Source organism: Culex quinquefasciatus, chromosome 1 (genome assembly GCF_015732765.1).
Source record: "Culex quinquefasciatus strain JHB chromosome 1, VPISU_Cqui_1.0_pri_paternal, whole genome shotgun sequence".
NCBI classification, from domain to species: domain Eukaryota; kingdom Metazoa; phylum Arthropoda; class Insecta; order Diptera; family Culicidae; genus Culex; species Culex quinquefasciatus.
The window spans coordinates 72,907,010-72,920,044 of NC_051861.1; positions in this window are offsets into that span (position 1 = coordinate 72,907,010).

Below are 13,035 nucleotides of genomic sequence, written 5' to 3' on the forward strand. Positions count from 1 at the left end.
AGAGATGTTGGTAGTTGGCTTTTGGATTTAAAATATTGCCTGTCGTGCACTAATGTGACACTCAATTTTGAGAGTGACAACTCAGGGGCAAATTTGATGTCACTGATGAAGCGCTTAATAGTGTGTCGTTATGTTTAGATATAGGGGAAATATACCCATTTTAATCACACTAAGCCGTTCGACCAATTCTCATCACTTTTGCCGTTTTCCGCTAGAAAATCAACATTTTCAGATGTATCAACAATGAAGAGTTGCTTGCTCACTTTTATTTGAACTATTTATTACTTTGGAATAGTAAAAAACACTTTATGAAAGCTGTAATTCATGATCAAAGTGCTGATAGGCCGATAATAGAAATAGGCTGAGAAAGGGTATAGTTCCCCTAATTATGATGTCACTTTTTAACGAGCGACAGAATTGCATCGTACCGAAAAGCATATAACAAGCCAAAAAAAAAAAAAGAAAAAGTGAATACAAATTCTTAATCAATTGGGAAGCATGCACTAGAAGCTCACCAGAACCACGTGCAACTTCATTTTCTTTCGAAGGCTAGGTAAAAATCTAAACAGACTAACTAAAATATTACAACTTATGAAATGCCTTTTCACCTAAAACTAAAAAATGTGGAGAAAAATCAGGACATATCGAAATTCTAACTTCAATTTAAGTAGGTTTTTTTTTTAAATCAGGAAAGTTCAAGTCCATGCTGCAGTGGATTTTTCCATAACCCTATCTATATTCCAGTTTAGGTAATATGAACATCAAATAATCTAACCAGAAGTTAACAATACTAAAAATATATCCAATCTTTGTTTCCAAATATTGCTCACTGCATTATACAGCAGAGGAAACACCCTCCCACGATAGCACTCAGAGCCACTACCACTTTCCTATTATCAGATTTTCAATTATTTATGAAACAGAGATTACGTTCGAAACGAATTGAGTTTACCGAAGAGAAGAGGGGGTTGATATCGAGCGCGAAGAGCAAGCGAATAAATGTGGTGTTATTTTTATGCATTTTCCTCTCCATAGGGCAAATTCCATCCCCAATGGCTAAGTCATGCTAGCTTTCGCTGGGGAGGGTTTTGTAAGGTTGCTGGTACAGTGATATCTTGGTAGTAATTCTTGGACGAACAAGATTCATAGATATTTTAAAAACTTTACTTCGCCTGTTTTATGTTTTGCTTTTATTCTATTTTAGTATTTTAATTTGCATTTATTTTACTGAGTTTTTTGTTGTTTTTTTTTCTGGTAGTATTTGCCTAATTATACTCCCTCCTCTCAATTACCTTTTGAAGCCACTTTTTTTTGCTTGTTGTTCACATTGTCGACTATAGAATGATCCCACTATCATTTAAATTGTAGAAAAATACATAGTGATATAGTCTGGGGCAAAACAAAAATAACTGCATATTTATGTTTGCATAAAATATAGAAAATGCTAGTGAAAAACTTTAGCCTATAAGGTAATCCAACAAAAAAAAATGAAAACTTTTTTTAGATTAAAGGAAATTCTTGCTTTAGGTTGACGTTTGTAAATTTCACTCCACGTTTTTTCTCATATTCAAAAAAATCGGTGAATTTTCTTCCAAAAAATGAAATTATGGTGATATTCGGTGGAATAGATGGTGTTCAAAGAACGGTCAAGGCGGATTCCAACGGGGGTAATCATCACGGTCAGGATTATCCAGCAGCAGCAACTTATCAGCAGATGGCGATCTTCATCCGGCACACTGGATGGACAATGGATGGGCCCGTTGGCAACGACATCAATCACAGCTACAAATCGGGATAAGGTTGGCTGTTTCAAGTTTATCGATGGAGGTTCAGCGGTTTGCAAGTTCAACAACAAATCAGGCAACTCCAGAAATTCATATGAAGCTGGTCTTGAAGATATTATTATTCGGAGAGCCCGTTCCTTTTATAAAACAAAAAAAAACCCTCTCACTAATATTCTAACATTCGCTCATAGCAATCAAGACATCCATCCAAAACAAACATATGTATAAAAATATGCTTACTAAATACACGCTGATTTCTTGTCCACAGATAATAAATCGGAAGTTCTTAATAACGTTTGTGATCGATGCATGCAAACGTTCTTTAGAGCGGGGCTTGTCGGTTTAAGCTGAGGTACACCTCGCGTACGGCTAGCCTACGTAGAAATGGGTCACCGAAGCTCGGCAGAGCTAACACCCAACAAATGCCTATGCGAGTTATTTGCATGTATAAAATGGAAATCTTAAATATATGGAAACAACTCATTTTGTAAGAAGCGAACGCGTGGTCCCGTTTGGTTGGTTGCACTGTCTGGAAAGGAAATTCTTGTATGTTTTAAACCATGTTTCTGACTTATCGTTTTTTTAAAGCATAAAGCATTTCAAAGCATAAGTATTCCAACACTAATCATGTTTATCAGCTATAAATTTGATCCGTTATATGACATTACGACATAGAGCTGAACTTATCATAAATCCTGTACATGTCTTGAATGCTATTCCAAACTATATATAATTAAACAATTAAAATTATAATTCTGTAAAAAGTCTCGGTGGGGATTGAAATATATCGCGAAACATCGCGTAAATGGGATAAATATCCAAAAGAATGCAAATATATACAAACAAGATTGCAAAAGCTTTGCTTAGAAAAAGTCAAATGTCTTCCAAATTCGTAATTAGTATTTGCCAGCTTTCCCTAGAAGAGTCCCTAGAAACGTGACGCATAATTCGAACCTGTCTGTACCGCTAAAGCGATCCCCGCAGAAGTGCCAACAAAACTCTTGCGATTAGATGGAGCATCAGCTAGGAATGGCAACAGCGCGAAGAACGGTGTGGCAAATTGCGAGGACCAAGTGATGATTTGATTACCCGCAGCTTGAAGTACTGTAGTCTGTAGGAGCGATCTCCGCCAGCCAGTGTGTGTGTGTACCTAGGGGAGGACCCACCATACAACACGGTGCTGGATGCTGCGGATATGTTTCAACCTCCCCAAGCTAGCTGGTACAACGCAAACACTCCACACGAATCGATTACCGACATCATCAGCAACAACCCATATAATGGACATTCAATCTCGGCAGCAGCAACATAACCTCTCGTCCGACCCCTCTTATTCCGCACCACGTGCACACGTGTGATGATGTTGACTCTAGCTCTAGCTTCCTGTTCGTTTTTGCGGTTTGCCAACAGCGGGGAATTTGGACGTAAGCACAGATTGGAAACCTTCGCCCTCGTCCACTCTTCACTGCGGCTACTTGGACAGGCTGGGGTAGCTCCCTGGGGGAAATGGTCCTGACGCTCCCGGCTGGAAAACTGCCAATTAGAGGCTTTTGGTATCAATTACAACGAGATAATGTTGTGTTGTTGTTTTAATGAATTTTTACCCGGCATTTGAGCTGGATTGGTAGCGTGACAAGTCGGGGAAGAAAAATTACGCAGGATATTGATACCATACTTCTGAAGGTGATTACAGTTAAACCTCGCATATGCAACTCATATGGGGGTTTCTTATGCGAAGCACGCATATGCGAGGTACAGGGCTTATGGGATTTTGGCTATATGGGAGACATGGCCTATATTGTTATAAAAAATCATCATAACTATGCAAATTTATAGTGTTTTGGAATCGTTATGAAGTCAGCTATACAGCTACACCAAATTTACAAGGTTTACGATGTTCTAGGTCATCCGAAACTTCCTCAAGTTAAGGCCTATGTGTTCACCGCCGTACAAGTATGAGGTAGCGATTGTGACTGTGGTTTTGACCTCAGATCATATCCGGATAGCCTCAGGGAGGTTCAGGGACTAGTCTACCGATATGTGGTGATGTTCTGGGTCTTCTGTAGAGTCCCGGGAGTTACGACCGATGTGTCTACCGCCGTAACAATATAGAGGTCGGAGATTTTTGACCTCAGATCATATCCAGATAGCCTCAGGGAGGTTCAGGGACTAGTCTACCGATATGTGGTGATGTTCTGGGTCTTCTGTAGAATCCCGGGAGTTACGACCGATGGGTCTACCACCGTAACAAGATAGAGGTCGGAGATTTTTGACCTCAGATCATATCCGGATAGTCTCAGGGAGGTTCAGGGACTAGTCTACCGATATGGTGTGATGTTCCAGGTCTTCTGTAGAGTCCCGGGAGTTACGGCCGATGTGTCTACCGCTGTAACAAGATAGAGGTTGGAGGTAATTGACCCCAGATCATATCCAGATAGCCTCAGGGAGGTTCAGGGACTAGTCTACCGAAATGTGGTGATGTTCTGGGTCTTCTGTAGAGTCCTGGGAGTTATGACCGATTAGTCTACCACCGTAACAAGATAGAGGTCAATGGTTTTTGACCTCAGATTATATCCGGATAGCCTCAGGGAGGTTCAGGGACTAGTCTACCGATATGTGGTGATGTTCTGGGTCACCTGTAGTGTCCTGGGAGTCACGGTCGATGGGTCTACCGCCGTAACAAGACAGAGGTCGGAGGTTTTTGATCTCAGATCATATCCAGATAGCCTCAGGGAGGTTCAGGGACTAGTCTACCGAAATGTGGTGATGTTCTGGGTCTTCTGTAGAGTCCTGGGAGTTATGACCGATTAGTCTACCACCGTAACAAGATAGAGGTCGATGGTTTTTTAGCTCAGATCATATCCGGATAGCCTCAGGGAGGTTCAGGGGTTAGTCTACCGATATGTGGTGATGTTCTGGGTCTTCTTCAAGATCCCGGGAGTTACGACCGATGGATCTACCGCCGTAACAAGATAGAGGTTGGAGGTTCTAAGTTATCTGAAGAGTTCTGGAAATAACGGCCGCAGATCTGCCGTCGTTAAAAGGCAGAGGTCGGTAGTTTTTGACTTCACAACATATCCGTATAGCCTGAGGGTAGTTCAGGGACTAGTCTTCCAGAATGTGGTGATGATCAGGGTCTTCTGAAGAATTCCAGAAGTTACGGTCCATTAGTTTACCGCCGTAACAAGACAAAGGTCGTTAGTTTTATAACAGGCTCATTCGGATACCTTCAGGGAATTTTGGAGACTCTCTGGAGTTACGGCCTTAGTGTCCGTAACTCCAGGAACTCTACAGATGACCTAAAACATCTTCACAAAAAATCAAATTATTCGCTCTACAGCATTGCCTTGGCGTTCTCGATTGCGAGATTCCTACTCGAAACTAACCTTTTTTTTGTAGATAAGTCTGGGGCCAACATTTACTTCCCGTCCGACGGAAGACGTGATCAGATAAATCTCGTCTCGAAAAATGCTACCGGGACCGTCTGGGATCGAACCCAGGCCGACTGGGTGAGAGGCAATCACGCTTACCACTACACCACGGTCCCGGCTTTAGAACATCTTCAGATATACGTTTACTAGTCTCCGAACCTCTTTGAAGCTATCCGAATAGAATCTGAGGTAAAAAACCTCAGACCTCTATTTTGTTACGGTGGTAGATCCATCGGTTGTAAATCCCGGGACTCTACAGAAGACCTAGAATATCGCCACATATCGGTAAACTAGTCCCTGAACCTCCCTGAGGCTATCCGGATATGATCTGAGATAAAAAACCACTGACCTCTATCTTGTTACGGCGGTAGACCCATCGGTCGTAACTCCCGGGACTCTACAGAAGACCCAAAACATCACCACATATCGGTAGACTAGTCCCTGAACCTCCCTGAAGCTATCCGGATATGATCTGAGGTCAAAAACCACTCACCTCTATCTTGTTTCGGCGGTAGACCCATCGGACGTTACTCCCGGGACTCTACAGAAGACCCAGAACATCACCACATATCGGTAGACTAGTCCCTGAACCTCCCTGAGGCTACCTGGATATAATCTGCGAACAAAAACCTTCAAACTCTATCTTGTTATGGCGGTAGGCCCATCGGTCGTAACTCCCAGGACACTACAGGTGACCCAGAACATCACCACACATCGCTAGACTAGTCCCTGAACCTCCCTGAGGCTATCCGGATATGATCTGAGATCAAAAACCACTGACCTCTATATTGTTACGGCGGTAGATCCATCGGTCGTAACTCCCGGGACTCAACAGAAGACCCAGAACATCACCACATTTCGGTAGACTAGTCCCTGAACCTCCCTGAGGCTATCCGGATATGATCTGAGGTCAATTACCTCCGACCTCTATCTTGTTACGGCGGTAGACTCATCGGCCGTAACTCCCGGGACTCTACAGAAGACCTAGAACATCACCACATATTAGTAGACTAGTCCCTGAACCTCCCTGAGGCTATCCGGATATGATCTGCGGTCAAAAATCACTGACCTCTATCTTGTTACGGTGGTAGACCCATCGGTCGTAACTCCCGGGATTCTACAGAAGACCCAGAACATCACCACATATCGGTAGGCTAGTCCCTGAACCTCCCTGAGGCTATCTGGATATGATCTGAGGTCAAAAATCTCCGACCTCTATATTGTTACGGCGGTAGACCCATCGGTCGTAACTCCCGGGACTCTACAGAAGACCCAGAACATCACCACATATCGGTAGACTAGTCCCTGAACCTCCCTGAGGCTATCCGGATATGATCTGATGTCAAAAACCACAGTCACAATCGCTACCTCATACTTGTACGGCGGTGAACACATAGGCCTTAACATGAGGAAGTTTCGGATGACCTAGAACATCGTAAACCTTGTAAAATTGGTGTAGCTGTATAGCTGACTTCATAACGATTCCAAAACACTATAAATTTGCATAGTTGTGATGATTTTTTATAACAATATAGGCCATGTCTCCCATATAGCCAAAATCCCATAAGCCCTGTACCTCGCATATGCAACTCTTGCGACAAAACCGAATCAGGTGGAATGACTCGTATATGCAAAGTTGCATATGCGAGGCGCTCTTATGCGAGGTTTAACTGTATTAGGGTGTCGAGAAACACGACCCCTGGTTCATTGAGCCGTTTGATCCACACGCCGGACCACGAAAATGTGACACATCTGAGGTAAGCGGACGTGTTTTAAAACATCAGGTAGTTTGGGAAAAAAACTATTGCCTGTTTTGGAACAGTGAAAAGGTTTTTTTTTCTCATTTTGAAAATGTTGTTTTTAATTTTGTAGTTGCTCATAGTGAGCATTGTCCACACATCTAAATCTAATCTAATCTAATCGAACACAAGCGCAGCCAGTCCGAAGAAAGCATCCTGGAAGAACTTGTGGTAAGATTACGCCTCAAGTCCTTTCTTGTCAATATTAATGATTACAGTACATCCGAGTTACCCCGAAAATGTATAGCAAAAATTAAAGCGGCCAGGCCTACTGCGTTGCATTAACCGCAGAGACAGATTCTGTGAACGGATCACATTTCACAGAATCATCAGGGAGGAAGGATGCGTGGACATACCGTACCAAACGCTCCGAATCAGTTGTGGTGTGGTGTGTTAGTGTAAATTTGGCAGATAATAATATTTAGAGGCGGGGGAGTTGGGAGGGGAGGAAATGAGGATAGGAGAAAGGGAAGGTGGGAAAGGGATAATATGGATATATCATTTGGTCAATAGAATATTATATAAAATAAGGAAAAAACATCTATCAAATAATGATAGATAAAATGGATAGATCTCACAAACTCCTGGGTCCAACTCGATATAACCGGAAAGTGTTGTTCCACAACGCCTTGATTGTTGCTCTTGGAAAACAGGCTGTTATCTCCACAATCCTCCTCATCAGCTGGAAAAAGACTTCTAATCCACCGGAACCGAAAAACCGCCAGAAAAGTTTCACTGCAGCAGAAGTCCATCGTAAAAGCAACTGCACTGGAACAGCAGGAACCAGGAACCAATCCACATTGAAAGCGATCCACCAGAACTGAACTCCACTCGTAAATGAACTACACCGGAACTTTACTCCAACGGAAAACTTTTAAAAAATCTTGAGGATAATCCACTTCTTTGAAAAGAGAAAAAAAAAACGCCAGCGAAAAAAACTTTCCGTCCGAACACCAGTGAGCATTGTCCACACATCTTGAGCACTAAACTAAATAGCCGAAAAATTGAAATGTGAAATTGTAGTTTATGCAACAAGTTGCAAAAAGAGGATTTTTTCAGCACGAGTCGTACATTTATCCAACGAGGTTCACCGAGTTGGATAAATACGAAGAGTGCTGAAAAAATCAAGTTTTGCAACGAGTTCCATACAACATTTTTTGCAATTCCAAAAAACACACCGGAGAAAATTCACTTTTAAGTGAAATTGTAACTCGTAGCTTCATGGGTAGGACAAATTTAACATGCGTTTTTCTCGGCTTGCTGTTTTTACATATGGGACGAACTCGATTAGAGCGGCAGTTAATTAGTGGACCAAAACAAAACAATGGATTTGTTTAGAGCTGCTGATAAAACCACGCATGCTTATTTTCAAAAAATAAAATTGTTATTGATTTATTATTATAAAATATCATTTCAAACTTCAATTATGATGCTTCAGTTAAGTACAATTAACTAAAGTTTTTATCTATTATAAATTCTTACAGTTTCAGCAACTTTGGTACTTTATTAGGGTGGGTACGTTTTTCAAAAAGTTCTCGGATCAAGTTTTAGTATGGTTCCCCTTGTAGGGCATGCCCATAGGGACTTTCATGCCAAATATCAGCTCATTTGGTTGTAAACTGGCTGCGCGCATCAGGGTTAAAGTTTACATGGGAATTACTATGGGAAATTGGAACTTTTTGTTCAAACGCTCCTACAGGTCTGGGAAAATCACGCGCCAACTTCTGGTATGGTCAGGCCTATGGGGAATGGTCTAGAGAACACTTTTCCCGAAGAGAGCATATGGATTCGTTGTCCCTAGACCTGGCGCATCTGCAAACAATCCGATGTCTCCGGAATCAACGGTTTTGCCTCAAAAAGCATCAAATTTTCCTTAGCATGCTATGAAAGCTTGATGAACACCGCGACGCCATATGTCAGACAGCTGCCACGTGGGTGAGAAACAGCTGGAATATTTAATGGCAAACCTTCTTTTAACAAGAAAATGATCATTTCGAGTAATCCTGATATTATTAAGTCGAATTTATAAAAAAATATTTGCAAAAAAATACAAATTTGTTATTTGTTATTTGTCTGTTACGAAATGTTACGAAAATTGGGGGAGGGGGGGTGTGATGAAAAATTATGTTACGTAACGCATAATTTTCATATAAGCATTCATAAAAAAATGCAAAAAGACCTTGTGTTACGCGTTACAGAAGGGTAGGGGGAATCGCTCAACTGTTACGAATTGTTACGAAGGGGGAGAGGGGGGTCAAAATCCCAAATTTTGCGTTACGTAATAAAAAAACGCTCCTTAAGCTAGCACTTAGCCTCAGAAAATTTCAATGCCTAACGAGGTTTCGTCAAAGACGGACCCACGGTGGTAATTTTTTTGCTCACACACACACACGCACACATTGAAAGACACAGTATGTGCACCAAATTGGGAGGAATTCTGTTCTAATGAAGATTGTTAGGACGGTCACCGAAAAACCAGAATGATTTGGGGCAATGGGGTTGGGACCACATTGGTAGGATATTGGCCACACCCGGAGTGGCCAGTGCCCTGGGGAAGGTTCTACCGGGGGGACAATAATCGAACCATACGACATGGAGCAATATGGGTATCAAAATTCATAGTTTTAGAAACTGGTAATGAAAATGGCCATTTTGACCGGATTGGCCACACCCGGAGTAGCCAGTGCCCTGGGGAAGGTTCTTTCGGGGGGCATTAATGGAACCATACGACTTGGGGCAATATGGGTATAAAAATTCATGGTTTTTGAAACTGGAAATGGAAATTGCCATTTTGACTGGATTGGCCGCACCCGGAGTGGGCAGTGCCCTGGGGAAGGTTCTACCGGGGTGACATCAATCGAACCATATGACTTGGGTCAATATATGTATCAGCAATAAAATTACCGTCTTTGACGAAACCTCGTTAGGCACTGAAATTTGCTGAGGCTATGTGCTAGCTTATATAGTTCGCATGAAATGTGGCAACAGTGGTGCCACATTTTTTTTATTCCTAACTTATTTTTATTAGGTCCTTTTAGGTACTGTGACCAGGTTGGGACCAAGGATCGTTTAATAGCTAATATATAACAAAAAAAAAAAAAAAAACAACTCCTTAAACTCCATACTTGGAGATCATGTAACTGACGAGGGTTACTTGGTCCAAGCGGGTCTTGCAGGTCTTGAACCTGCCGACTCGGAGAAAATGCCCCACAGCTCAGCCGAACTGTAGAGCACCTCCCCGGCTTCCTCCTTCGTGGCTCCACTGTCTCGGGAGCCACTGCTTCCTTGGCTTTTTCCTGCGGGGCGAGGGCAATCCTTCGATTTTCTGTCCGGAACTGCGCCCGGCAGCGGAGGAAACTCCGCCGGCGTGAACGCTGGAACTGCTGGACTCTGCTTCTCCGCCTTCCTTGCCGTCGGTTTCGGTTTCGACGCCTGCTGGCGCCTCCTCCGGATGAAGTCCGCACGCTTGGGGCAGCTGTGGTCCGTGGCTTCGTGGGCTCCAGAGCAGTTGGCACACCGCTTCGGCTCGGCTTCTTGGAATTTCCACTCGTCCGTCTTGTGGGGACCCCCACAGTTGTTGCACCTCCTCTTGAGGTAGCAGTTCCTGGTCCCATGGCCCAGCTGCAAACAGACCCAGCACTGGGTCACGTTCGGCCGTTTGTTCCGGTAGGCCTCCCACCGGATGATAGTGCTTGCCACAACTTTCACTGCCGAGAGCTTTTTCAGATTGGTGTATCCCTTGGAGAAGACCACAATGTACGGAGTTTCGTCCACGGTGGACTTTTCCTTCCGTTTGATGACATGCACCACCAGCGCGTCCAGCTTGAGATCCCTCTTCAGCAGGTACTTGACCTCGTCCGGTTTCAGTTCATCAGGTAAACCACGAAGAACTACCCGATGATTTCGTTCGCTCCGCCATTCGTGGGTGTAGAATTCCACTTTCTTCTTCTTGAAGAGCTCTTGCAACTTGTCAAAATCTTTGACAGAGAAGCAGGTCACCTTGGTTCTAAATCGGGTTAGTTTGTAAATCGGGTGGAAACAAAATTTATAACTTTCCACTATTGCCACGGGCTTGTAAAAATCCGTGGTGCTCTTCACCACCAAAGGTGGTTGCTTTTTTTTACCTGCCGACTGGCCGGGTAGTGAAACCGCCAGGGCGTCTCCTCCTCCTGCTGGGCTGGGATTGTTGTTGTTTTCGTTTTCCGCTAGTGGGGTTATTGAGCACATTCTGCTCCACTTTTCCTTCTCCGACGACAGCTCCGGTGATCTCAGGGGCCTTCTTCCGCTTCCGATTTCCGGGGATGAGTTGAAAATCATCCGTCTCGGAGGTCTCTTCCACCTCCATCTGTCAAACAACTCGAGGCACGATGCCTTTAGCGCGCACGTCACACACGTCTACTCTCTCGGAGCTGTCAGGGCCAAGTGAGTGGTGCCACATTCTCGCGTGACAGTTTCACGAAAGCAGGAGAGGAGGCAACATTTGCTACCTGCTTTCAACCAATCAGCAGCCGGAATTTTTCCTGCATTCATTTTTTATCTTCATCTTAACTTTTAAGTACTTTAACAAAGTTTTATCAACTTGGTGAGTTAGTCAACTTGTACTTTAAGACTTTCCCTTTCGTTTGGTGGGTAAAACATAAAGATTGTTTGAATGGGAGGAAAGATCTAAGCATTTGAAAAACGACACAAATCGTTACACTTTCGCTTCGCGAAATTTTGGATTGACACCCGTAGACAGTGTCCTTAGGACAAAGTTCTTTGTCAAAACCTTCAGAGGGTCCACTATAGGAAAGGGGTCCACTAATGGATAACGTACCCTAGCTTGATTCCTACATAATTTGAACATCCGTAAGGAACGCTCTTTTCGAAAAAAGTGTGTCACTTGGATGGAAGTTACAACCTGCCATGTTGAGGATTAGTTAACAATTAACAATGAGCAGTTTGATTTTCGAATACTTCCATTCTGATCATCACCCTAGCGATCAAGACAAATGGGATACAAATGAGCAACTGCATGCACCGAGTGCGATTATCACATTGTATGCATCAGGTGTTCAGCACATCAAAGGAAAACAGCTACCCCTATTGGAAAGAAGTGACGAACAATACTTTGCACATACAACAGCAAAACATCCCTCTCCCCTGTGGCCCAGGTGTAATCGAATAAATGGAGTAAAAACCTGGAGGAAATTTTATTTACCATTTTACACGCCTGTTTTCGTTCAATCCAAGTACCCCCCTGCGTATCGCTAACAGTAGTCCGGAACCGTAGCAAAGTAGGCTGATGCCTGCTGAGCCCGCAGCTCTGAGCAACATCATGGTCCAAACGCCAGAGCATTTAGTATGCCTGGAGATCCTTATTTATTAGCTACTCATCGTATGGGTCGTAATCACTCAATAAATTTATTGTTACCTTTGGCTGACTGGAATTGCTCTTTCCGGTAACGGTAACGAGGACGATACCGACAAGTGTGCAAGAGGAAGAGGCGGTTGTGCGTATACACTGAGGAACATTGTTCGGCAATGTTTTGCAAGCTTCGATGGGTTTGAGCCGCACTGGGCTGGGAAGGGTGCTTCTAAAACAGTAAACAATATCGAGGAGCAATTTTCAGGCGATCATGGGAGTGTGAACTGGTAAACACGTTAAAATTTGGTCGATTGTTACTCATATTCTTCACCTCAAGTTCCTCAAGTATCATAAAACTTCACTAACGACAACTGGGGCGAACCAGTTTAAATAGAGACAGCAGTATTTTAAACATTTTGGGAAATTTTGGAATTACAACATCGAACGGTTTCCCGATGCCTTTATCAGCAGCTCTGCTTTAGGCAGCTTCGTTGGAACTTTGTCAAGTTTTGGGGTCTTATCGACGCATCTAACATAACTATCTGTTTGAATATTTTTGATTTTCACGATTACTATGGATGTCCCCGTTAGGTTTAATGGGATTTAAAAAAAGAACAAATCAAAATTATTTGGAGTATATGAACAGAATTTGTCGTGAACACTTCCTGCTTGCT